General features: G+C 36.5%; 1 protein-coding gene across 8 annotated transcripts in view; it reads left to right on the top strand.

Annotated features, from left to right (window-relative positions):
• OXR1 (oxidation resistance 1) overlaps positions 1–24,241 on the top strand; it is a 449,165-nt gene that overhangs the window by 179,171 nt on the left and 245,753 nt on the right. For 2 of the 8 annotated variants that reach the window (XM_072734057.1, XM_072734063.1), the window contains exon 2: positions 3,299–3,653. The exons of the other annotated variants lie outside the window; for them this stretch is intronic. The gene's annotated coding sequence lies outside the window, so the exon portion shown is untranslated. The remainder of the gene's footprint in view (positions 1–3,298; positions 3,654–24,241) is intronic. 8 annotated transcript variants of the gene reach the window in all.

Here is a 24,241-nt window from a genome sequence, read left to right as displayed (position 1 = left end):
TAATGTCTATAATGATGTGGCCTCATTAATCCATGTCAGGTTTTTCCTGTTGTATCAATTGCCACAATATGTATTTCTTCGTTAAAAACAATCTTTTAATGTAATAAAAGACTCTCCTTGTGATGTAGTGAAGGCTGCCAGAAAAATTACATCATGGTTAGCCCTCATTATTCACCCAGTGTCACCAGCCAGCTGTGTTGCATGTACTAAAAAGTCAGGAGGAGGTAGAGCATTCATAGCTGCCTCTTCTAGCTGTAGAGTTGACACCAGCTTTGTAGTAAGTGCATATTGAGTCCCAGCTTGCAGTTAGATGTGAGAGATGTGGTGGTCGACGAGGTAGAAATGGTCCTAGCCTCCTAGATTCCAGTCTGTCACTTGCAGCTTATTCTAAATTTACCTTTGACACCAGCACTTTCAAACAGTGTCGTCACAACTTGAGAGTGACCCAAAGGATAGATCACTGAGAATATCTTTATACCTGCAAATGTCTGCAAAGACTTTAAGTACACTATCTGAGGCTGCCACCATCCATTTCCAAGAGCAAGATTAAATGCCATCATCATCTCTTTATATATACAAAAAAATGTGATTTGCAGGACCTTGTATTCTGCTTCCAGTTATCTGGGGACTGCATGAAAAAGAGCCCAGTGGTTTCCAATGAGACTCAAAGACCTGGGTTGTTTCCTGCATGCCATTTCCTAGCATTTGGAAAACATCTATACCAAGTCACATGATAGGGCCACCCCATAGACTTGGTTCCAGAAGCATTTTTAATGGTGGCTAATGGGCTTTAAAAAGCAGTCTCTTAAAATGGCTATTTCCTGTGCTTCATGCCTGGGCAAAATTAAGTGCATTGCTAGTGAAAGCATTTTTATAATTATAATTATTTATAATTTTATCATTTTATAAAAGTAAGTTATGAGGCATATACTGTGCTAGGATCTTTCAAAGCTTGGGGTTCTCCTCAATATGTGTCATTAAGGAAATAATTTTCTGTGAGGCAAAATCCTTCCCTGTGCTCAGAATGTACCAGGCATATACATTGGCCTAAAACAGATGTCTGGCAGATGAGCCAGGATCATCCCCAGGACAATTCAGATATTACCTAGGTGCAGGTGTATGATCTTTGCATTTGTCGATGGACAAAATACTTTTACAGTCATTTCTAAACTGTAAATTTAGAAACCTGAAAGAGTATAAATTCTGTCTTTAATAGGACATTGAGGAATTTTATTAAAGCATGTTGTTATCATGAGTCAAGCTTCTTATAAGGAACTCCACTTAAAAACAAGTTGTCTTTATAAAACCTATAATAACCTGTAATAACAACAACAAAACCAGTAATAAATTCTGAGGAAAAATATGTCAAGCACATTTAATATATTTTCTGTTTTCTTAGAGCTAACTTAGCATTATACAGATAAACTTCTTAATAATCCACCAAACTTACCTTTAATCACTTCTTTTGAGGTCCTTCTACTGAAGGGTTTTTAAAGTCATAGGTCCAGACTCAGCATTCAGTTTAGTGGCTTGTTAGGATATCTACTATGGGGAAGGCAATAGAAATTGTGGCATATGTGACCTGTACTTGCTAATCCTATAAATTTCTGTTGCAGTTATAATTATTATCGGATAATGGAGTATTTACTTTTACTAGGATTATTCTGTATACTTTTAAAATTAAATATTTCCAACTGTACTATAAATTCATTGAAGAAAGTTACCATATGTTATACTACTTTGTTTTTTTCCATAGATGCTGGTCAAATTTGGAGTACATAGTAATTTCTCAAATATATATTGACTTGGTTAAACAATATAATCAAATGGAATTCAGCTTTACTTCCATAAACTTGTATGAAATATCATAGAGAAAAATAGTACTTAGGACCTATATATACAGATTAATATTTAGAAGATACTTATATGTATTTACATAAATATATTTAAGTATATGTTATATATTTAATATATATTAAAGTGATATGATAAATTAATATGTAAATATATATTAAGTTAATACAAAATGTTTATTAGTTATATATGTATAACTAACTCTCTTAGCCTGAAGAGAGAGATAGCCAAGCACATATATTTGAGAATTTGTTTGCCCAAGAGCAGTTGGATTTGTCTTATGTGTTCTCAAAGGTAAATTAGGGCCAGTGGTTTGAGATTATGTGAATGGATTCTGGCTCACTATAGGAAAAATTTCCTCAATCAGATCTGCTTGGGTAAGAATAACCTCCTTGAGAGATGTTACATCCCCTTTGGTACATGTATTTACAGATTAAAAATAGGAATTTCAGAAGGCAGTCAAGCATTGGGTATATGGTTTAAGTAAATGGTTTTTACAATTATTTTAAACCTGCAAATATAGAATTCTTCCTGATTCTAAGTTTTTTTTGTTTTTTGTTTTTTGTAAATCGACAGTAATAATACCTACCTTCCCCCTTACAGGTTATTGTGCAGATCAGAATAGATAATATATGCGCAGTGTCACAAAAATATAATAAGTACTCATATTGTGCCAAAGGAGTTACTTCTTAATGATTGTGAATCAGATCTGACTAATACCACAATTATTCATTAGGACTTATAAGAAATATCCAAATGAAAACATCTAAAGATATTATATGAACTGTACTTTTAAAGCTTATGTTTAGAGAAAGGGTCCTGGCTCACTTTAAAGGCACTTGGATACTGATGGGTTTATTTCCTTTTCATTATTCATTTTTTAGTTAGTGGTATTATTTTTATAATACATAGAAGATCTTGGGTGATCTGAGAGACACATTTCTATTGGTTGATTGATCGACTGGTCTGTTTTGTATGTCTCAAAGCAATTTTGGGAAAGGATAATGATCTGTTCCAGAAAATTTTATCTCTGTAAAGAATTTAGCAAAATTAAAGTCATTTCAGAGAAATTAAGTAAGGTTTTTCAGTTTTATATGTTCACATCCCTACAATAATCTTTTTAATAAGATTTTCTGTATTTATTTGAGAGAGAGCATGAGTGGGGTGAGGGAAAGACAGAGAAGCAGATGCCCTGCTCAGGGGATTGTTGATCCTGAGACTCCAGGATCATAACCTGAGCTAAAAGCAGACCTGAGTCAAAGGCAGATGCTTAACTGATCAAGCCACCCAGGTGCCCTGGAATAATCTTTACGAACCTTTAAAGTTTTGTCTGATTGGTACACTGTAGGCAGCATGCAAAAACATAAATGAAATACTGCATTGAATCCTTAATTGTGATTTCTGCCTTGAGTGTGTTTAGTTTCTTTTCCTGCCTCTATTTCAGTCATTACCTGTTGCTATACTCTTCAGTCCCTGTGGCCAGCTGTGGGAAAACACATGCTTCTCTGAGTGAACAGCAAGTACAATACTAGACCTTGGATAAACTATTTAAAATTCTAATAATAGCCCATGAAGCATGAATCTCAATCAGCAAAAACATTATCGTGGTGGAAATGTTTACTCATTTCTTTCAGCTTTGTGATTTATTTTGTTGTTCTAAAGCCTATTAGTATATTAGAAAATCAGTGAGATTTACCACTTTAATATTGTGCTGATGGTTAACAAAAAGATTTGCCTGGAAGAGCGATGCCTCAGGATAGAAGACCTGGGTCTGACCATCACTAATTGTGTGACCTTAGGTAATGCTCTAAGCTCTCTGAATTGTTTTTCCTTTGTACTCAAGAGACCTGGAAATGATTGTTCCACTTTATTTTGAGTTTCAAATATGATAATATATAAAATTACATCTAAATTATTACTGTATTTCAATAGCACAACCACCTGCTTTCCTTCCAGCAATAACAATTTCGAACATTAAAAATACTTCTTTGTTATTTATACTTTTCCTGTTCTTTATTGCTTCCATTTTATAGATGAGAGATCTGCATCTCAAAGGGTTTGAAATGATGTGTCAACACCAGTAAATAGTGGACCTGAAGTCCCCTCCAGTCTCCTGTGTTCAAATACTGTGCCTCATCCACTGCACTCCACTGAGTCCTTGTTCTCCTAAGCCCATATTTTATCCACTCTAGGGAAACAAAATAGTAAGTCAAGGAGGCTGGCAGGAAAAATGCAGGGAGAGAGGCTGGTTCTTAGCCTTAATAAGGCTAGATCCATCCTCTTTACTTTTTTACAATTCTTCCATGTGACCTTCAACTACAGAAGTCTCTTCAGGGGTCATGGGAAAGGATTTAATGGGATGGGAGTTTATTGGATTCATTCTCAATTGAAAATAGTAAATGTTTGCTTTTTTCCAGTTAAGAGGTATTGATCTAAGGCAGATTTTCAGCACTTTTAATAATTGCCCCTTCTTCCTCATAAGGACCTTTTTTCCTAATCTTTCTCCCTTCAGTAGAATTTTAATACCACAGATTTAGTATATCTGTTTATGTTCTATAGCTCTTTGGAGGTGTTGGACCATTGTGCTAAGATTTTTTCCACCCTAAGGATGAATTTTGCATGAGAATGAGAAGGCATGATGAAACGCTGACAGTCCACCTCTGCTTAGAGAAGTGGCAAGGAGATTGAGAGCATCATGGGGCTTTAGCCTGCCTGAGTTCAAATTCTATTTGACCCACTTCCAAACTGTGTGGCCATGCTAAATTACTTAATTTGTCTTTGTCAAGCAATTTGTTTCTCCTATAAGGGGAAGTAGGGATTGTAAGAGCAGCAGCATCTTTGTGATAACCATAGTAGAAACAGTATTGGTACAGACTTAGATTTCAACTTTATTGTGCTTTATTGTTGTATTTTAGAGTCCTGAATTAGAGTCAGGAAAGTCTGAGCCCTAAGCCTGAGTCATCTGGGTAATATATAGTCAGTTATTACTTATTATTCAGTTTCTTCATCAATACATAATTGGTTTCCCTCAAAACCACAAATGCTTCTACGTTGCAAAATTAAGTTAAGTACAGGGCTTCATCTGTTTGCCCTCACATTTAAGTGAACCTATCTTTGTTTCTGCTATTTATATATTGATTTCAGTTTATCACAATTTTTTTCTGGAAGTTTCTGATTATATTCTCATTGTTCTGTCTGTAGCCTAAGGAGTTGAACCTAGAATCTTCATGGAAAAGTATTTTATTCCACAAATGTTTACTTTGGAATAATAAAAGCACTTAATACTTTACAAAGCATGTTCAAGCCTAGTATTGAACTAGTTCTTGAAATATCATATGATGTAGGTATTTTTATTCTTATTTTGTCATAAGAAATTAGTAGTATAGTTAATGGAGTAAATTTAAACTATGGGGAAAAATATAGGTTGTTTATCTCTAGACCACACAAATTAATGGATTATATATGTACCTTTGTGAAAAGAAAGGAAGCCTGTTCCTTGTGCGATATTTTGCATATGCGTGCGTGCATACACACACACACACACACACACACACACACACAAAATGCAAACATTTAAAATTGAAAAAATACATAAAGACCATTTATTTATTGAATACTGTTATGCCTCTTTCTCTTCTTTGTGGACTGGAGAAACTTTTGACGTGACAAATATCAGCCTACTACAGCCAACCTTAGATTTTTCCATGGTCCTTGACATTAGTAAGTGTCAGTTGGGAGAGACTCTTGGCCAATCCATGAGACTTTTTTGTTGTTGACTTCATAGTTGTTAAATAACAGGTCTTATCTGAAGCTAGAAGAAGTATCCTATGCTATTTTTATTAATATATTTATTCAACACATTTTTGGGCATCTAGTATATATTAGGCATGGAGGTGCTCCTTTGCACAGTAACCATAGATTATCATCTCTTAGCTGGTCCCTACTCTGTATCACTGAGCATGAACTTATTGTGTGTGTGTGTGTGTGTGTGTGTGTGTGTATGACCTATACACAGGTATAGGTCTTTCATCTTCTTGGTTAACTTTATTCTTAGGTATATCATTATTTCTGGTGCAATTATAAATGTGATTGTTTTCTTAATTTCTCTTTCTGCTACTTTGTTATTGGTATATAGAAATGCAGTAGTTTTTCTATATATTAATTTTGTATCCTGTGACTGTACTGAATTTACTTATCGGTTCTAGTGGTTATTTGGTAGAGTCTTCAGAATTTTCCATATATAGTATCATGTGATCTGCAAAGAGTGAAAGTTTTACTTCTTCCTTACCAGTTTGGATGCCTTTTATTTCTTTTTCTTTTTTTTTTTCTTTTTTTATTGGAGTTCAATTTGCCAACATATAGCATAACACCCAGTGCTCATCCTGCCAAATGCCTCCCTCAGTGCCCATCACCCAATCATCCCAACCCCCCACCCACCTCCCCTTCCACTACCCCTTGTTCATTTCCCAGAGTTAGGTGCCTCTCATGTTCTGTCACCCTCACTGATATTTTCACTCATTTTCTCTCCTTTCCCTTTATTCCCTTTCACTAATTTTTATCTTCCCCAAATGAATAAGACCATATAATGTTTGTCTTTCTCCGATTGACTTATTTCAATCAGCATAATACCTTCCAGTTCCATCCACATCCAAGCAAATGGTGGGTATTTGTCATTTCTAAGGGCTGAGGAATATTCCATTGTATACATAGACCACATCTTCTTTATCCATTCATCTTTCGATGGACACCAAGGCTCCTTCCACAGTTTGGCTATTGTGGACATTGCTGCTAGAAACATCAGGGTGCAGGTGTCCCGGCATTTCACTGCATCTGTATCTTTGGGGTAAATCCCCAGCAGTGCAATAGCAGATGTATTTTTAACTCTTTGAGGAACCAACACACAGTTTTCCAGAGTGGCTCTACCAGTTCACATTCCCACCAACAGTGCAAGAGGGTTCCCCTTTCTCCACATCCTCTCCAACATTTGTTGTTTCCTGCCTTGTTAATTTTCCCCATTCTCACTGGTGTGAGGTGGTATCTCATTGTGGTTTTGATTTGTATTTCCGTGATGGACAGTGATGCAGAGCATTTTCTCATGTGCTTGTTGGCCATGTCTATGTCTTCCTCTGTGAAATTTTTGTTCATGTCTTTTGCCCATTTCATGATTGGATTGTTTGTTTCTTTGCTGTTGAGTTTAATAAGTTTTTTATAGATCTTGAATACTAGCCCTTTATCTGGTAGGTCATTTCAAATATCTTCTCCCATTCTGTAGGTTGTCTTTTAGTTTTGTTGACTGTGCAGAAGCTTTTTATCTTGATGAAGTCCCAATAGTTCATTTTTGCTTTTGTTTCTTTTGCCTTCGTGGATGTATCTTGCAAGAAGTTGCTGTGGCCAAGTTCAAAATGGGTGTTGCCGGTGTTCTCCAGGATTTTGATGGAATCTTGTCTCACATTTAGATCTTTCATCCATTTTGAGTTTATCTTTGTGTATGGTGTAAGAGAATGGTCCAGTTTCATTCTTCTGCACGTGGTTGTCCAATTTTCCCAGCACCATTTATTGAAGAGACTGTCCTTTTTCCAGTGGATAGTCTTTCCTGCTTTGTAGAATGTTAGTTGACCATAGAGTTGAGGGTTCATTTCTGTATTCTCTATTCTGTTCCATTGATCCATGTGTCTGTTTTTGTGCCAGTACCACAGTGTCTTGATGACCACAGCTTTGTAGTACAACCTGAAATCTGGCATTGTGATGCCCCCAGCTATGGTTTTCTTTTTTAAAATTCCCCTGGATATTTGAGGTCTTTTCTGATTCCACACAAATCTTAAGACGATTTGTTCCAATTCTCTGAAGAAAGTCCATGGTATTTTGATAGGTATTGCATTAAATGTGTAAATTGCCCTGGTAACATTGACATTTTCACAATATTAATTCTTCCAGTTCATGAGCATGGAATATTCTTCCATCTCTTTGTGTCTTCCTCAATCTCTTTCAGAAGTGTTCTGTAGTTTTTAGGGTATAGATCCTTTACCTCTTTGCTTAGGTTTATTCCTAGGTATCTTATGCTTTTGGGTGCAATTGTAAATGGGATTGACTCCTTAATTTCTGAATTAAGACTTCTTAATTTCCTTCAGTCTCATTGTTAGTGTATAGAAATGCCACTGATTTCTGGGCATTGATTTTGTATCCTGCCACACTGCCAAATTGCTGTATGAGTTCTAGCAATCTTGGGGTGGAGTCTGTTGGGTTTTCTATGTACAGTATCATGTCATCTGCAAAGAGGGAGAGTTTGACTTCTTCTTTGCCAATTTGAATTCCTTTCATTTCTTTTTGTTGCCTGATTGCTGAGGCTAGGACTTCTAGTACTATGTTGAATAGCAGTGATGAGAGTGGACATCCCTGTCGTGTTCCTGATCTTAGAGGAAGTGGTCCCAGTGTTTCCCCATTGAGAGTGATATTTGCTGTGGGCTTTTCATAGATGGCTTTTAAGATGCTTAGGAATGTTCCCTCTATCCCTACACTCTGAAGAGTTTTGATCAGGAATGGATGCTGTATTTTGTCAAATGCTTTCTCTGCATCTATTGAGAGGATTATATGGTTCTTGTTTTTTCTTGCTGTATGATCAATCACACTGATTGCTTTACGAGTGTTAAACCAGCCTTGCATCCCGGTGATAAATTCCACTTGGTCATGGTGAATAATCTTCTTAATGTATTGTTGGATCCTATTGGCTAGTATCTTGTTAAGAATTTTTGCATCCGTGTTTATCAGGGATATTGGTCTATAATTCTCCTTTTTGGTGGAGTCTTTGTCTGGTTTTGGAATTAAGGTGATGCTGGCCTCATAGAATGAGTTTGGAAGTATTCCATCACTTCCTATCTTTCCGAACAGCTTTAGTAGAACAGGTATGGTTTCTTCTTTAAACGTTTGATAGAATTCCCCTGGGAAGCCATCTGGCCCTGGACTATTGTGTCTTGGGAGGTTTTTGATGACTGCTTCAATTTCCTCCCTAGGTATCGGCCTGTTTAGGTTTTCTATTTCTTCCTGTTCAAGTTTTGGTAGTTTGTAGTTTTCCAGAAATGTGTCCATTTCTTCTAGATTGCCTAATTTATTGGCATATAGGTGCTCATAATAAGTTTTTAAAATCGTTTGTATTTCCTTGGTATTGGTGGTGATCTCCCCTTTCTCATTCATGATTTTATTAATTTGACTCTTCTCTCTCTTCTTTTTAATAAAGGCTGGCTAATGGTTTATCTATCTTATTAATTCTTTCAAAGAACCAACTCCTGGTTTTGTTTATCTGTTCCACAGTTCTTCTGGTCTCGATTTCATGGAGTTCTGCTCGAATCTTTATTAACTCTCTTCTTCTGTTGGGTGTAGGATCCATTTGCTGTTTTTCTCCAGCTCCTTTAGGTGCAAGGTTAGCTTTTGTATTTGAGTTCTTTCCAATTTTTATATGGATGCTTGTATTGCGATGGATTTCCCCCTCAGGACTGCTTTTGCTGTATCCCAGAGATTTTGAACGGTTGTATCTTCATTCTCATTAGTTTCCATGAATCTTTTTAATTCTTCTCTAATTTCCTGGTTGACCCTTTCATCTTTTAGCTGGTTGGTCCTTAACCTCCACGTGTTTGAAATCCTTCCAACTTCTTCTTGTGATTTAGTTCTAGTTTCAACGCATTATGGTGTGAAAATATGCAGGGTACGATCCCAATCTTTTGGTATCGGTTAAGACCTGATTTGTGACCCAGTATGTGGTCTATTCTGGAGAAAGTTCCATTTGCACTGGAGAAGAATGTGTATTCAGTTGCGTTTGGATGTAAAGTTCTGTAAATATTTGTGAAATCCATCTGGTCCAGGGTATCATTTAAAGCTCTTGTTTCTTTGGAGATGTCGTGCTTAGAAGATCTGTCAATTATAGAAAGTGCTGTGTTCAAGTCACCAAGCATAAGTGTATTATTATTATCTAAGTAGGTCTTAACTTTGGTTATTAATTGATTGATATACTTGGCAGCTCCCACATTCGGGGCATAAATATTCATGATTGTTAGGTCCTCTTGTTGGATAGATCCTTTAAATATGATACAGTGTCCCTCTTCATCTCTTACTACAGTCTTTGGTATAAACTTTAATTTATCTGATATGAGGATGGCTACCCCTGCTTTCTTTTGAGGACCATTTGAATGGTAAATGGTTCCCCAACCTTTTATTTTCAGGCTGTAGGTGTCCTTACATCTAAAATGAGTCTCTTGTAGACAGAAAATAGATGGGTCTTGCTTTTTTATCCAGTCTGAAACCCTACGCCTTTTGATGGGGTCATTAAGCCCATTCACGTTCAGAGTCACTATTGAAAGATATGAATTTAGTGTCATCATAATACCTATTCAGTCCCTGTTTTTGTGGATTGTTTCCTTGGACTTCCTCTCTCTTTTACAGAGTGCCTCTTAATATTTCTTGCAGAGCTGGTTTGGTGGTCACATATTCTTTCAGTTTTTGCCTATCTTGGAAGCTCTTTATCTCTCCTTGTATTCTGAATGAGAGCCTTGCTGGATGAAGTATTCTTGGCTGCATGTTCTTCTCCTTTAGGACCCTGAATATATCCTGCCAGCCCTTTCTGGCCTGCCAGGTCTCTGTGGAGAGGTCTGCTGTTAACTAATACTTCTCCCCATAAAGGTTAGGGATCTCTTGTCTCTTGCTGCTTTAAGGATCTTCTCTTTATCTTTGGAATTTGCAAGTTTCACTATTACATGTGGAGGTGTTGAGCGGTTTTTATTGATTTTAGGGGGGGATCTCTCTATCTCCTGGATCTGAATGCCTGTTTCCCTTCCCAAGTTAGGGAAGTTCTCAGCTATTAATTGTTCACATACACTTTCTGGTCCTCTGTCTCTTTCTCCTCTTGCCCCCTGGAACCCTAATTAAACGTAGATTTTTCCTTCTGAGGCTGTCATTTATTTCCCTTAACTTATCCTCATGATATTTTAATTGTTTTTCTCTTTTTCTTCAGCTTCCTTCCTTGCCATCAACTTGTCTTCTGTCACTCACTCATTCTTCTACCTCATTAACCCTTGTCGTTGGGAACTCCAGTTTGGATTGCATCTCACTTAATTGATTTTTAATTTTGGCCTGATTAGATCTAAATTCTGCAGTCATGAAGTCTCTTGAATCCTTTATGCTTTTTTCTAGAGCCACCAGTAGCTTTATAATAGTGCTTCTGAATTGGCTTTCTGACATTGAATTGTAATCCAAATTTTGTAACTCTGTGGGAGAAAGGACTGTTTCTGATTCTTTCTTTTGAGGTGAGGTTTTCCTTCTAGTCATTTTGCTCAGTGCAGAGTGGGCAAAAACAAGTTGTACTGGAAAAAGGAGAAAAAAAGAGAAGAGAAAAAAGAAAAAAAAGGAGAAGAAGAAAAAAAAGGAGGGGGGGAAGCAAACAGAAAACAATTAACAAGGGGGAGTATCCTCTGATTCTATATACTGTAAATCCCTGGACTTCCCCTCGAACTTTCCAGTGCTGCTTGGTCAATAACTTGCTCTTCCCCTGTCCTTCTAGCTAGTCTTCTGGGGGAGGGGCCTGCTGTGCTGATTCTCAGGTGTGAGCACCTGGGGGAGCTGCTCAGCCCCCTGTCTGGTGCACGGCTCAGTGGGGTTTGTTTATCCTGTGAGGCCTCAGGAGGAACAACCGCAGTGGCAGTGGCCAGCTCCCCAGCTCTAGAGTCAGCTCCCCCAGTAGCTACAGAGCTCTCAGTCCGCAGGAGCCCGGATGCTCCCGGGCAGGGCCGCCGATCTGCACAGCTGGGGGGGGGGCGGGGGCTGGCAGCAGGAGCGTCTTTGCTGTCCTCTGTCCTCCCAGCCTCTGCCTGTCCTGAGGGGAGTGCCGAATCTTGGGCTGTGTCCCCCAGCACCCTGGGCTCCAGAGCCGGCACTGCTGGAATCGTGCTCCCGGCTGCGCAGCCCCCTCCGCGTGGGGCCGCCTCCGAGCTGCTCCCGGGCCGGTGGGGCACGCGCTGCAGCCCTTTAGGGAGCTCGGCCGAGGGGTGTGGTGCTCTCCCCCGGGCGCAGGTGCCTGTTAGTGCCCCAGGGATCCCGAGGGCATCCCCGCCCTCCTGGGGTCCTGCTCCAACTCCCTGCGAGCCCCTTTCCTCCCGGGAAGGTTGGTGCAGCTCTTGCTTCTCCGGGACGGGGCTCTCCTGTCCTGGGGACACTCTCCCCGGCCTCAGCCCGGCTCCTCGCGGGGCCCCTCCCCCTTGGATACTTTTTAATTTCTTTTTTTTTTTCCATCTTCCTACCTTGATAGAAGCGCGAACTCTTCTCACTGTAGCATTCCAGCTGTTCTCTCTTTAAATCTCAGGCCGAATTCGTAGGTTTTCAGGATGATTTGAAAGTCACCTGGGTGATTTGTTGGGGGCAGGTGTCTTGGGGACCCTACTCTTCCGTCATCTTGCCCCGCCTCCCTTTTATTTCTTTTTCTTGTCTAATGCTACAACTAGAACTTCCAGTACTATGTTGAATGAAAGTGATGAGAGTGGACATCTTTGTCTTCTTACTCCTCATCTTAAAGGAAAAATTCTCGGTTTTTCACCCTTAGGTGTGATGTTGGCTGTAAATGTTTCATATATGGCTTTTATTATGTTGAGGTATATTCTCTTTTAACCTAGTTTTTTGAGAATTTTAATCATAAGTGAATGTTGTACTTTGTCAGGTGCTTTTTCTCCTCTTGAGATGATCCTATGGTTGTTACCTTTCTTCTGGATAATGTGAGGTGTCACATTGATTGATTTGCAAATATTGAATCTCCCTTGTATCCTTGGGATTAAAGCCCACTTAATCGTGGTGAATGATTTCTTAAGGCATTGTTTAATGTTTGCTAATATTTTTGTTGAAGATATTTACATCTCTGTTTATCAGAGATACTGGCCTGTAGTTTTCTTTTTCTGTAGTGACTTTGTCTGGTTTTGTTATCAGAGTAATGCTGGCTTATATAGAATGTATTTGAAAACTTTCCTTCCTTTTCTATGTCTGGAATATTTGGAGAAGAATAGATATTAAGTCTTCTTTACATGTTGGGTGGAATTCTCCTGTGAAATACTCTGATCCTAGACTTTTGTTTGTTGGGATTTTTTTTTTTTTTTTTTGGTTACTCATTCAATTTCATTGCTAGTAATTGGTCTGTTCTAATTTTCTGTAGCTCTTGATTTGGTTTTGAAGAGTTATATGTTTCTAGGAGTTTGTCCATTTCTTCTACGTTGTCCAATTTGTTGGCATGTAATTTTTGATCATTTCTTTTCTTATAACCCTTTGTATTTCTATAGTGTCAGTTGGTGTTTTTCTTTCTTCATTTCTGATTTTTTTTTTATTTGAGTCCTCTCTTCTTGATAAGTCTGACTAAGGTTTTATCAATTTAGCTTATCTTTAAAAAAAAAAAAAACAGTTCCTGGTTCTTTCTAGCCCATTGAAAGAGCTTATTCTTTATCGTCATGACATTTATACTCATTTATTTTTTCATGAGTACATAATGAGTGCTCCTATATGTTAGGTACTAGGGATAAAGTAATAGAGAAAAAAAGATAAAAATTCTTGCCTTCTTGGAGCCCACATTAGGGAGGAGGGAACAGACAGATAAGCAAGACACCTGAATAAAATATATGACATGTTAAATATTTTTCAGTATTAAGGATAAAAATAGAAATAGAAAAGGGGGATAGGAAATGTATGGGTGAAATTTTAGGTGACTTGGCCATGGAAAGCCTCACTGTGAGGGTGATTTGATTATTGGATCGTTGCTGGAGGAAGTGAGGGATCTAGATGTGGATGTGTCTAGAAGAAAAAATAAGTGTAAGGCCTAAGGTGGAAACATGCCTGATGTGTTTGAAGAATATTTAAGAGGGGAAGGTTGTTGAAATGATGTCATTGAGAAAGTAAATGGGGGCAGGGGAGAGGTGAGTAATAGGAAATGAGGTTAGAAAGGCAATAGAAGGACAAACCATGAAGAGTCATTGTGAGGATTTTGGCTTTAATTGAGTGAAATGGGAAGCCACTGGAAGTGAATGAACAGATAAGTAATGCAATCAGATTTACATCTTATTATAGTCACTTTGGCTACTGTGTTAAGAATAGACCAGTAGAACAGAGAGACCAGTTGAGAGATAATCTTGTCTTGTATCATAGTAGAGGTGATGAGGGGTAGAATTATGCATACATTTTAAAAGAACACCCTGCATGACTTGCTGAATGGACCAGCTATGGGATGTGAGAGAAGGAGACTGATCAAAGATGATGATATGGATTTTTGATTTAATACTTAGAAGACTAAAGTGGTCATTAACAATCTGAGGAACATCATTACTTGTCAGCATTATCTCTCTATAAACTAAAAATGGACAACTCACCAACTTGAACAGTGACAGGAAATTGTTACAGTTCTTTATCCAAGAGATAGTTCAGGAACTTAAGTTCTATTCTTGAATGTTCCATAAAACTAGCCCTGTGATGTAGGCTAAGCCCCTTTATATAAGTTCCAAATTTACTTGTTCATAAATTGAGACTGACTCAGGCATTATCATCTCTGAGAAGCTTTCTCTGATGTCATTGTTCAAAGAATATTAATTTCTCCAGTGCCCTACTTATATAACTTGTACTATTCTGAACTTCTCCTATTCTACGTATTTATATTTTGTACGTTGACCTATCTGTTGTCCTCAGTAGCCTATGTGCTTCTCAATTGAGGGCAAGATCTTTATCTTATGAATTTTGTATCTTGCACTGTAACTCAGTTTAGACACATAACTCCTTACTTTAAATGGTTACTGAATTTAATAAAAAGATGAGCGTTCATAGTTTTTTCATGAAATTGAATCTTCATAGTATAAGCTTGGAACATTTTGCAGGAATAGGAAGGGAGTATTAATATTATTGATTTGAGGAATGGATTGTACATTATTGAGCTACTTTTTTTTTTTTTCAGGAGAGGAGGGTGTCAGGGAAGAGGAACTTCCTCTCATTCACTATTCTTTTAACCCAAATAATTTACATTCAGTTCCAGTGTAATTTGATCATCTCTTGATTATTCTTTGGAAGTTAAAAATTTAACTTAGAAATTACATGATTTTCTTTTGATTTTATTATTTTCAACTCAATTATTTGTATCCTTATAAATTTCATTTGTAGGATGTAATTTACTTCCAATTCAATTTATACTTACTGATTTTTTTCTTCCACAGGAAATACATTTTTGTACTAAGTGTAAAGAAATTAATGTAGATATAAGTAGAAAAAGAAGAGATGACACCCTGCTGAGGACACCTACAGTTTGTTTCAAGTAATTCCGTTAGACTTGGTGATAAAGCTACAATACAGGTTTCCTGGATCACGTTTTAGATTGCTCCCAGTGCTGAAGGTTCTTCTAAGGCCTCACATAAATATAGGAGACTATCAATAGTAATTCTGATTTTCAAGTTGTTGACTTGAAACAGAGCAAAGAGCAATTTAAGTTTTTTTAACTTTAAAAAAGTTTATTTGGGAATAACAGAGAAATTGCAGTTAGGGATAAATAAGCTATGGTGAACCATAGGCAAGTCTGAAGAGACAAAGGAAGGTCAGCTTTTATTGTTTTAGGATGAAATTGGGAAGGGTTGTTATGAACAAAAGTTTATTGGACAAGAACTGGAGTTCAAGGTTGTGGTGGCTTTTCATTAGCTGCAAGTGACGGTTGGTGCGTTATTGCTGGGGCAGGGAGGGACTATCCTAACTTTTCTTAAAAGCAGAAGATAAAATTCCTGTGTGAAAAATGTCCTTTCTTGAAGTAGTTCAGGTGAGGCAGGTGACTGAGCAGGCCAGAGGCTGTTCTTGAGGGAAATAGGGATGTACTTATGGGAAAGAAGGTAAGTGAATGCTAAATGGCTAAAAAACAAAACAAAAAAACAACAACAAATATTTACTGTCATCCTCATATGTGAATTGGTTTAAATTTAGAGGGGTAAAGCCTCCTCAACATGTGAGAAAAATTGTTCTAGTAATGGATGTATCTATCTGTAAACAGAGAACTTGCTACCCTATGCATAGCTCATGGAAGAGATTCATAATATTAAATTATATAATTAAATCTGTCACTCCAGTCACTGCATGGAGATGTGTAACCTTTTCTTCCACAGTTAGTTAGTATTTACATTTTTTGAATCATCTAAATATCAGTGTCCAGTGATTATATTTCTTAGGAATTTCTCTCTGGTAAGCTATAGTAGTCAGTGGTCTCACTGCATATGGTCTTCTGATCTGGGCTGCAGATGCTTGGAGTTTTTAAGCTGTTCTTAATTTTGTACACTGAGGCTTTTTTTGGTTCAGTTTTTTGGTTTTTTACCCTTAGCAATAAGCTATGTTGCAAACTGCCTAGTCAGGATAGGCAATGTGTTTTTTTCTGTCATTCCTTGTGTGTGTGTGTGTGTGTGTGTTCCATGTGTGTTTGCATGCACATGCGCATACATTTACCATGCTGTATTATCCAAATTAGACCTCACTGATATGTCCTATAAAATCTGCTTTTTCACTTATGTTCAGTTGACTTTGTTATGAAATGGTTGACAGGGAAGGATATAAAAATATTGTATACCATTCGGAAAAGGAGAGAAAGCTGTCCCTGAATGAGTCAGTGTATTTTTGGTTAGAAGCTCAGTTGGATAAAGTGACCACTAAAGTTTTCTCCCAGCCCTAAGGCAGGATGGAACTTCATGCCATGGCACAAATAAGCTACTGACACAACTGGGCACCTGATAAATGCCTTTTGATGATGGTGATTAAATAAAGGTCAAAGAATATCACTGCATCCTAATGGTAGTCATCACACAACATCATCCTTTCTCCCAGTGCCTTTGAAAACACCACTTGAAAAGACTATAAAAAATACGTGTTTTGTTTAGGCAGCAAATGCTCTCATTAGGCGTCTTAGGGTTTCTTCAGAAAAATAAAACAAATGTTAGGGTTGTGAGTACTAGATTGTAGGTTTACAAGAAAACTAAGTGTAATCTTTTGTTATATAAATAATAAACTCCTAAGATAACCATAAAGCCTTTATTTTCAAACAAAATGTGTGTCTTTCTATTTTCTAGAAGTCTCTAAAAAGAGCCTTGTGATATGACCATAAATCTATAGGGAGAAGAAAGGACACTTTATTTACTTTTTTAAAAAAATTGTATTTATTTATTCATGAGAAACACAGAGAGAGGCAAAGATTTAGGCAGAAAGAGAAGCAGGCTCCCTGCGGGGAGCCTGATGTGGGACTCTCTCTCAGTATCCCGGATCCTGACTTGAGTCAAAGACAGACGCTCAACCACTGAGCCCAAAAAGTGTCCCAAGAGGGCACTTTAATAAAGTAGAAGTTAACTGTGTTTAATTTCTAGTGGAAAATGCAGAAATTTCTAAACAGGATTATTTACATTTTTTTCTGGGGGTAAACTTGATTAGCATAAAAATTATTACAGTACTTTTAAAACAATTGCCTATCAGATTGTTCCTATGCATTTAATGTTGAGTCTCATCAGAAGGAGAAATTTGTCTTGCCTATTCAATTCTCTGTTAAGAAAAACCAGGTGAGAAGACCCATATTCTTTAATATCCTGACTGTGCTTTTCCTTGTCACTGCCATGAGCCTTACAACTCTCAGTAGAAGGCAAGAAGGTTGTCTAATTTGAAAGCAAAAGTTTGATTACTTAGTTGTACTGTGCTATCATGAATGCAGCAAGAAATATATTTCATGTGAATTTCAGGCTAATGTTCCTTTAGGACTTACAAGATTATAAACTATGTAATTTAAAGAATTTTTCTATTTGCCAGGTAAATTGACACCCCTATTTGACAGGGGATTGTCACTGTTACTCAAAGTGTGCTTGGAAAGCACAAGCTTTCTAGCATCTGATTGTGGGCAGCAGCATACCATTGAGTAGGTGATTTCAGAGACTAGGAGGGCATGTGATAATCTAAGGAAGTGCATTTTAACAAGACCCCTATGTACATAAAAGTTCGAGAAGCACTTTTTTGGAGTAGAGTAGTTTGAAATGTGAACTCTGGACATGGGTTACCTGGGGTTAACATACCTGCCCCTACAATCACAAGCTGTCAGGGGTAGACAGACTATAGTTGGTCTTCATAATTTGGCCCACTGCCTATTTTTGAATGGCTTGAAACCTAAGAATGATTTGTATAGTTGAAAAGCTTTTTTTAAAGAATTTTTTGACACTTGCCATTATGTAAAGTCATATTTCTGTGTTCATAAATAAAGTTTTATTACAACACAACTACACTTATTCATTTGTGTATTGTCTGTGCCTGCTTTAGTGCTACATCATCAGAGCTGAATAGTTGCCACAAAATCCCTATGGTCTGCAAAGCCAAAAATATTTAGTATTTAGCCCTTTACTGGAAAAAAGTCTTCATTAAATTACTTAACTTCTCTGTCTCAATTTTCTCATCTGTAAAGTGAGGATAATAAACTGGTATATGTGTCATAGAATTGCCATGAGAGAAGAGGCAGCATAGTGTAATGGTTACAAACAGAAATTCCAGAGCCAAACTAAATTTAATCTTGGTCTGCTATTTCATAGCCTTTGGGCTAGGCAAGTTACATAACCTCTCTGTGCCTCAATGTCCTCATATGTAAAATGACGAAAATATACTAGTACCTACTTCCTATGGTTGCTGTGGAAGTAAATGAGTCAACACAGATAAAGGATATCAAATTGTACCTGACATTACTGCTATTAATTTTATTTCTATTGGTAATGGTGTTGTGGTTGTTTTTACCTGCCTCCAGATTATTTTAATTATTAAATAAGATAATTCAGGTGAAGTTTAGGGCCTCTTAATAAATGTTAGCTGTTGTTACTGATTCTGCACATTTTCAGCTAGAAGGTGCTGGTATATCTATGACTCTTAGGTTGGCTGGGGGTTGGAATGCTATTAGAATATAAAGGAGTGAAATGGAAATAATTTGGAAAGGCCTTTCATACACTTAATATAGTATTTATTCCTATATTTAAATGAATTAATGATGAGAACCTTTACTCGACAAAGTAACTGTTAATTAGTAGTGATATCTTTCTGTGACTGTTATATAAATAGGTGAGAATAATTTATTATCAGTGTGTGAGTTTTATGTAACTGTCAGTGTTACAAGGGTTGAATATGTCTGAAAGAGTACCTAATTTTTTGGTGTATATCATTATTTCACAAAGCACCCCATTCTTAATATGTTTTTCGTTTTTGTTTTTAAGAATAAAATGACAAGCCCTTGACTAAAATGCATCAATTCAAAATTATTGGAGTCCAAGGAGATTACTTTTTATTGTATTACATACATTCAAATCACCAAAATTTGATGTTTGGCAAAAAAAAAAAAAGAGTTAATTCATACTTGCAAAGCAGAATAAAAAGGTAGTAATATATCTTGTCGTTGAATTCTTTTGTCTGAATAGTAAGAAAGTGCTTGGCAGAAAGAGCACCTATAAAAAAAAAATGAAGTGCAGTGATTGGAAGATTTTTTGTTATTGTTTTTAAGAGGTAAATACTCAATTCAGTAAACCTAGGAAAAGAGAGAATATTTAAGATAGGGAGTGGGTAAAATAGCATGAGACTTTGGTGGGAAGTCCCTGATGCATTTGAGCTAGTTAAGAGTTAAATTTAATATAATCTATATGATTAATTCTAGAAATAAGTTGATATAGGAAAGAACGGTTATGTAATTTCTCCTACTGCTTAGTTTTCATTATAAACCCATTATAACTTTTAGCAGTAGGAAGAAGTTTTCTGCAATTAGAGGTTAAAAATTATAATAGTTTCCTAAGAAAAGTTGGAGAATGTGTGTGTGTATGTGACTGGTGCATAAATTTGTATAGTTCTAAAGTAGAACATTAAGTTCAACTGCATTTGAATAATCTGCTAGAGTTTAAATTCCATATCCAGTTCCCTTTGTGTCCTATAATTTTGTTAATTTCAGATATTCTTTATTGAATACTATTCAATACTATTGAATATAATTCAGTACCCCCCCAAAAGAGGAGAAAAAGTATGACTTTTCTTAGATTAATCACATTTACAACTCTAACTTAACTTAATATGATACTACCATTTTAAAAGTGTATTATCAATAATCACCTTTTTCGTCTATATATTTAGTGTGTGCCATGAATAATACAATGTCAGTATCTGTTTTATATTGTACATATCTTTAGGCCTGTGCTTGTTTAGATTATTTTTGGAAATTGTTACCAACCATATGCTGCTGATCATTATGCATGTTATTATGATACTATGCCTAATGGAGTCATAAATCAAAATCTTTCATTTAATTCCCATTGACATACTCTGCAATGTCGCATCTACCTAATAAGTCTTTATTGCCCTCTACTGTATCACTTTAGATTTGCTCATCACATTTTTCTCAACTGCTAATTAGAGGCAGTTTCTTAAACTACATTCACTTACAGGGCTGCCATTTTACATAATTCCAGGGGGTCACTTTGCACCTTTTCCCCCCTGGGATGTGCAGTGCACAACCTTCCTGGTAGCCAAGTATTGCCTTCATTGCACAAATATAGAGGGATTCAATTTTAGGTGTTTATCCTTACTCTTTAGAGATGGCTAATTAATTTCCATAAACTAGCTTTTGCATGAGGATCCAGCCTTTAATTACATCACTCAGTTGCTATCAGTCTAGTCGGTATTTATACTGTTTTATTCTGTTCCATTCATAGTTATTCCTGAGCTGCAAGCAGTACTTGGGAATATAAAGGTTTGGACTTCAGAATTTATTCACAAAATGATTAAAATTTTTAACTTTATTTAAATAACAAACTTAAGAGACTTTACTGGGAATGTAAATAATTTTGACATATTTACAGTGCAGTGTTTTCAGTTGTGAAGTTGGCTAGTTATGTAGGTGGCAGCTGTAGGAGTTGTGATAGTCAGTGTATTACAAGCATTTTGTCACTTCTTGACTTCTCTGTATTTTTAACAACTGTAGTAGCAATGCCTTACATTTCTGGAATGTTCCCTTCCCCCACATTATGTCCCAAAGAACTGATTCTTTTTTTTTTTTTTTTCCACTAATTCTCAAGTTGTATGTGATGGGCAGTTGAAAAAAATGGGACAAAGATGAGGAAAAAGATGAAACCCCTGAAAGATGTGGAGCCCCTAGGGGGTTCCTTGCCTTTTCCAGTTTCTAGAAAGCATTCACATTCTTTGTCTCCATTTCTCCTTCTTGCATGTTCAAAGCCAGCAATCTCTATTCTTTAATCCTGTATTACCTTTCTATTGTGGTCATATAACCCCCTGACTCCCATTTCTTCTGCTTTTAAGGATCCTTGGGATTACATTGGGCCCACCCAGATCCATGATAATTTCCCCCTCTGAAGATACTTAATCACATATGCAAAGGCCTTTTTGCTATGTAAGGTAATCTATTCACAAATTCAAGAGATTAGGGGATGGGCATCTTTTAGAGCCATATCCTGTCTCCCACACTCCTCTGATTCCTTCCTCACCTTCATAGCATGGTGGCTAAGAGCATTGGGTTTTAATTCTGATTTAATCAAATTCTACTCAAGTGACTTGTGTAAATACTGCACCTCTTGGAGTTTCAGGTTTCTCATCTGTGAATGAGTTGCTGTCTTTCTTAACATACTGCCTGGAATATAGTAAACAATCAACAACTTAATACTGTTTCTAATAATGGCATTGTCATTAGCATTAGTATTATCATGATCATTGTCTATTTCCTTACTCCTGCATCTTTCACCTTCTTTAGCAGAAGAGCCATGGCTCATTCATCTTTTTTTTTTTTTTTGTGGTGCCTAGGGTGGGGCCCCAAGATAAGTTTTTGAAATCATTCAATAAATAGTGATTGAATTAATCAAGTAAAAGAAACCTGCGCCAATTTCAGACTAACCTATTTTAGACTGTTAGTCCAAGCCACTATTGTACACATTTCAAAGAAATGTTACCTACTAAGCCTTTAATTACCTCCACTTTCATGTTCTATGTTTAGCTAATGTCACTGAAGCTGCACCCTATGTTTCAAATTGGTTTTCTTCCAGCAAATCATGCAGGCGTACATTCTCTTGGATATGACCTTCTAGGTTTCTGAGCCAACTATGTCAAGAATTAGACAATTTAAGGACCCTGAACTTGGTAAAAAAATTCTCAAATCATGCCCGTCTTTTCTAAATTTGTAATAAAGAATGAATTAGAGAAAAGTACTGATAGTATGTTTTTTAATAATGCCCTTCTTTCTTTTCTTTTTGTAGTATTTCGATTACATGTGTAGTAAAAATGTATATTTATACATTAAGTAGTCTGAAGCTGTAGGAAATAAGCCCGTTTTGCTTGTATTGAGTTTCTGAGAGTTCTCATTGTTTCACATTTAATTAATACTCTTGTTTAATTTATATGCATAAAAATGAGACTTTTCAACTTGCCTTTTGTCATCTAGGAAGAAATGGAATTTCTTGATTGCCAGCAGAGTACTACAATTAAATTCATGTATATATAATTTCTTACTGAAATGGAAAGTGTTATTATGTTACAATTTTTTAAAAAAATATTTTATTTATTTATTCATGAGAGACAGAGACACAGGCAGAGGGAGAAGCAGGCTCCATGCAGGGAGCCCAATGCAGGACTCGATCCCAGGACTCCAGGATCAGACCCTGGACTGAAGGCAGCGCTAACCGCTGAACCACCAGGGCTGCCCCAAGTTACAGCTTTTTAAGTATTTTATTTAAATTCAGTTTGCCATATGTTATAATTATTACATGATTATAATATCTTAAATGTCAGCATATTTTTAACCTAAAAATTTTAGAAGTCCAAGTAAAAAGCAGCTTTGGGTAATGTTAGGTAAATTTCCTCAATATTGTGAGGCCTTCCTGAATATTAACTCAGGTACTTTTAAAGCTGTTGTATAACTTGGCAATGTCAGGATGAAGAATGCAAGAGGAGCCCCTAGGAACCTTACCCAGTGTAACGTCATCATTGGGGTGGCTTTGAGCAATTGCTGGAAAACCTCATCATTATATATTTTCTCGGGAAATAGACTCCCTTTAATAATTAAGGATATTATTATTTAATAATAAGGATATTATTATTATTTAATAATTAAGGGGGCGCCTGGGTGACTTAGTCGGTTAAGTGTCTAACTTTGGCTCAGGTCCTGATCCCAGGATCCTGGGATCCAGCCCTATATAGGGCTCCCTGCTCTGTGGGGTGTCTCCTTCTCTCCCTCCCTCTGCTCCTCCCCCTGCTTGTGCGCACTCTCTCTGTCAAATAAATAAAATCTCTTAAAAAATAATTAAAGATTTGTACAAAAAACATACACATTTTGTGTTAGTGTATCTGACATTATTTTGTATCTTATATGTAGTAGACACTAGATAAATATTTATTAGTTGCTTGATTTTGACTTTTTGAGAATTGGTAGTGATGTGTTTGGAATATTAAATAAATCAATGATGATTTAGACAATACAAAATATTATTAAAGTATGTGAGTTGAATTAGGACATGGTTACAAAGAATAATACTTTCAAAAAAGCTCTGATTATTACTAAAATGTTTTATCAAACTGTCTTCTGTTCTTATGATGTTTATGAAAAATGTTCATAATTTATGCTTTTGTTCAAAGCTTTATGAAAAATACCAGCCTCTTACTGACTTTGACTTATGTACTAAGGCTTTCTCTGCTGTATGATTTTTGAGGATGTAATTTAACCTTTCCTACAGTATATATATTAAATATATATTTTCTCACCTATCATACAGTTTTTCTTCCTATTACTAAAGTGACCATATAATTTGTATTCAAATTGAAACACTCGGGAAAGGATATGAACACTGTTAATAATTGTTCCAGGACAACTGGCTTAAACCGGACTGTAGGGGCAAAATGATATGTGCAATCACTACCCTTACAACTGTTTTCATTAAATATGGTAGATACTTACTGAGTACCATTATGTACAAGACATTATACTTCAAGCCAAAGATACAAACATGTTTCTGTACGTATGTATAAAGGATTACATTTCCGTTTTATCAGCCTCTCCTTTACCTCCAACCAGCAGTGTTCTGCTATGGTGGATTTTATTTGTTGTCACTTAATGTATCATCTGACTTAAAATATCTGAACTTCACCAAAGGAGTAGAGTAGAAGAATAATTTCAGTGTCATGAGGGAATATTTGTAATATAATGAGGTGCTGAGGTTAAAGAAAGTATATCTTAAGGGAGGTAGGAGGATGCAGTGTTTAATAAGTATACTGTTCTTTAGGATGAGCCTGGAGGGATGGTTAGAAGGGCAAAAGGAAGAACTCTATGTGGAAAGTACCCCCGGACAGTCTTCCTGGCAAAGAGAAG

This window comes from Vulpes vulpes, chromosome 13, assembly GCF_048418805.1.
Source record: "Vulpes vulpes isolate BD-2025 chromosome 13, VulVul3, whole genome shotgun sequence".
Taxonomy (NCBI): Eukaryota; Metazoa; Chordata; class Mammalia; order Carnivora; family Canidae; genus Vulpes; species Vulpes vulpes.
The sequence above is the reverse complement of the archived record's forward strand: the minus strand, read 5'-3'. Positions and strand labels throughout refer to the sequence as shown.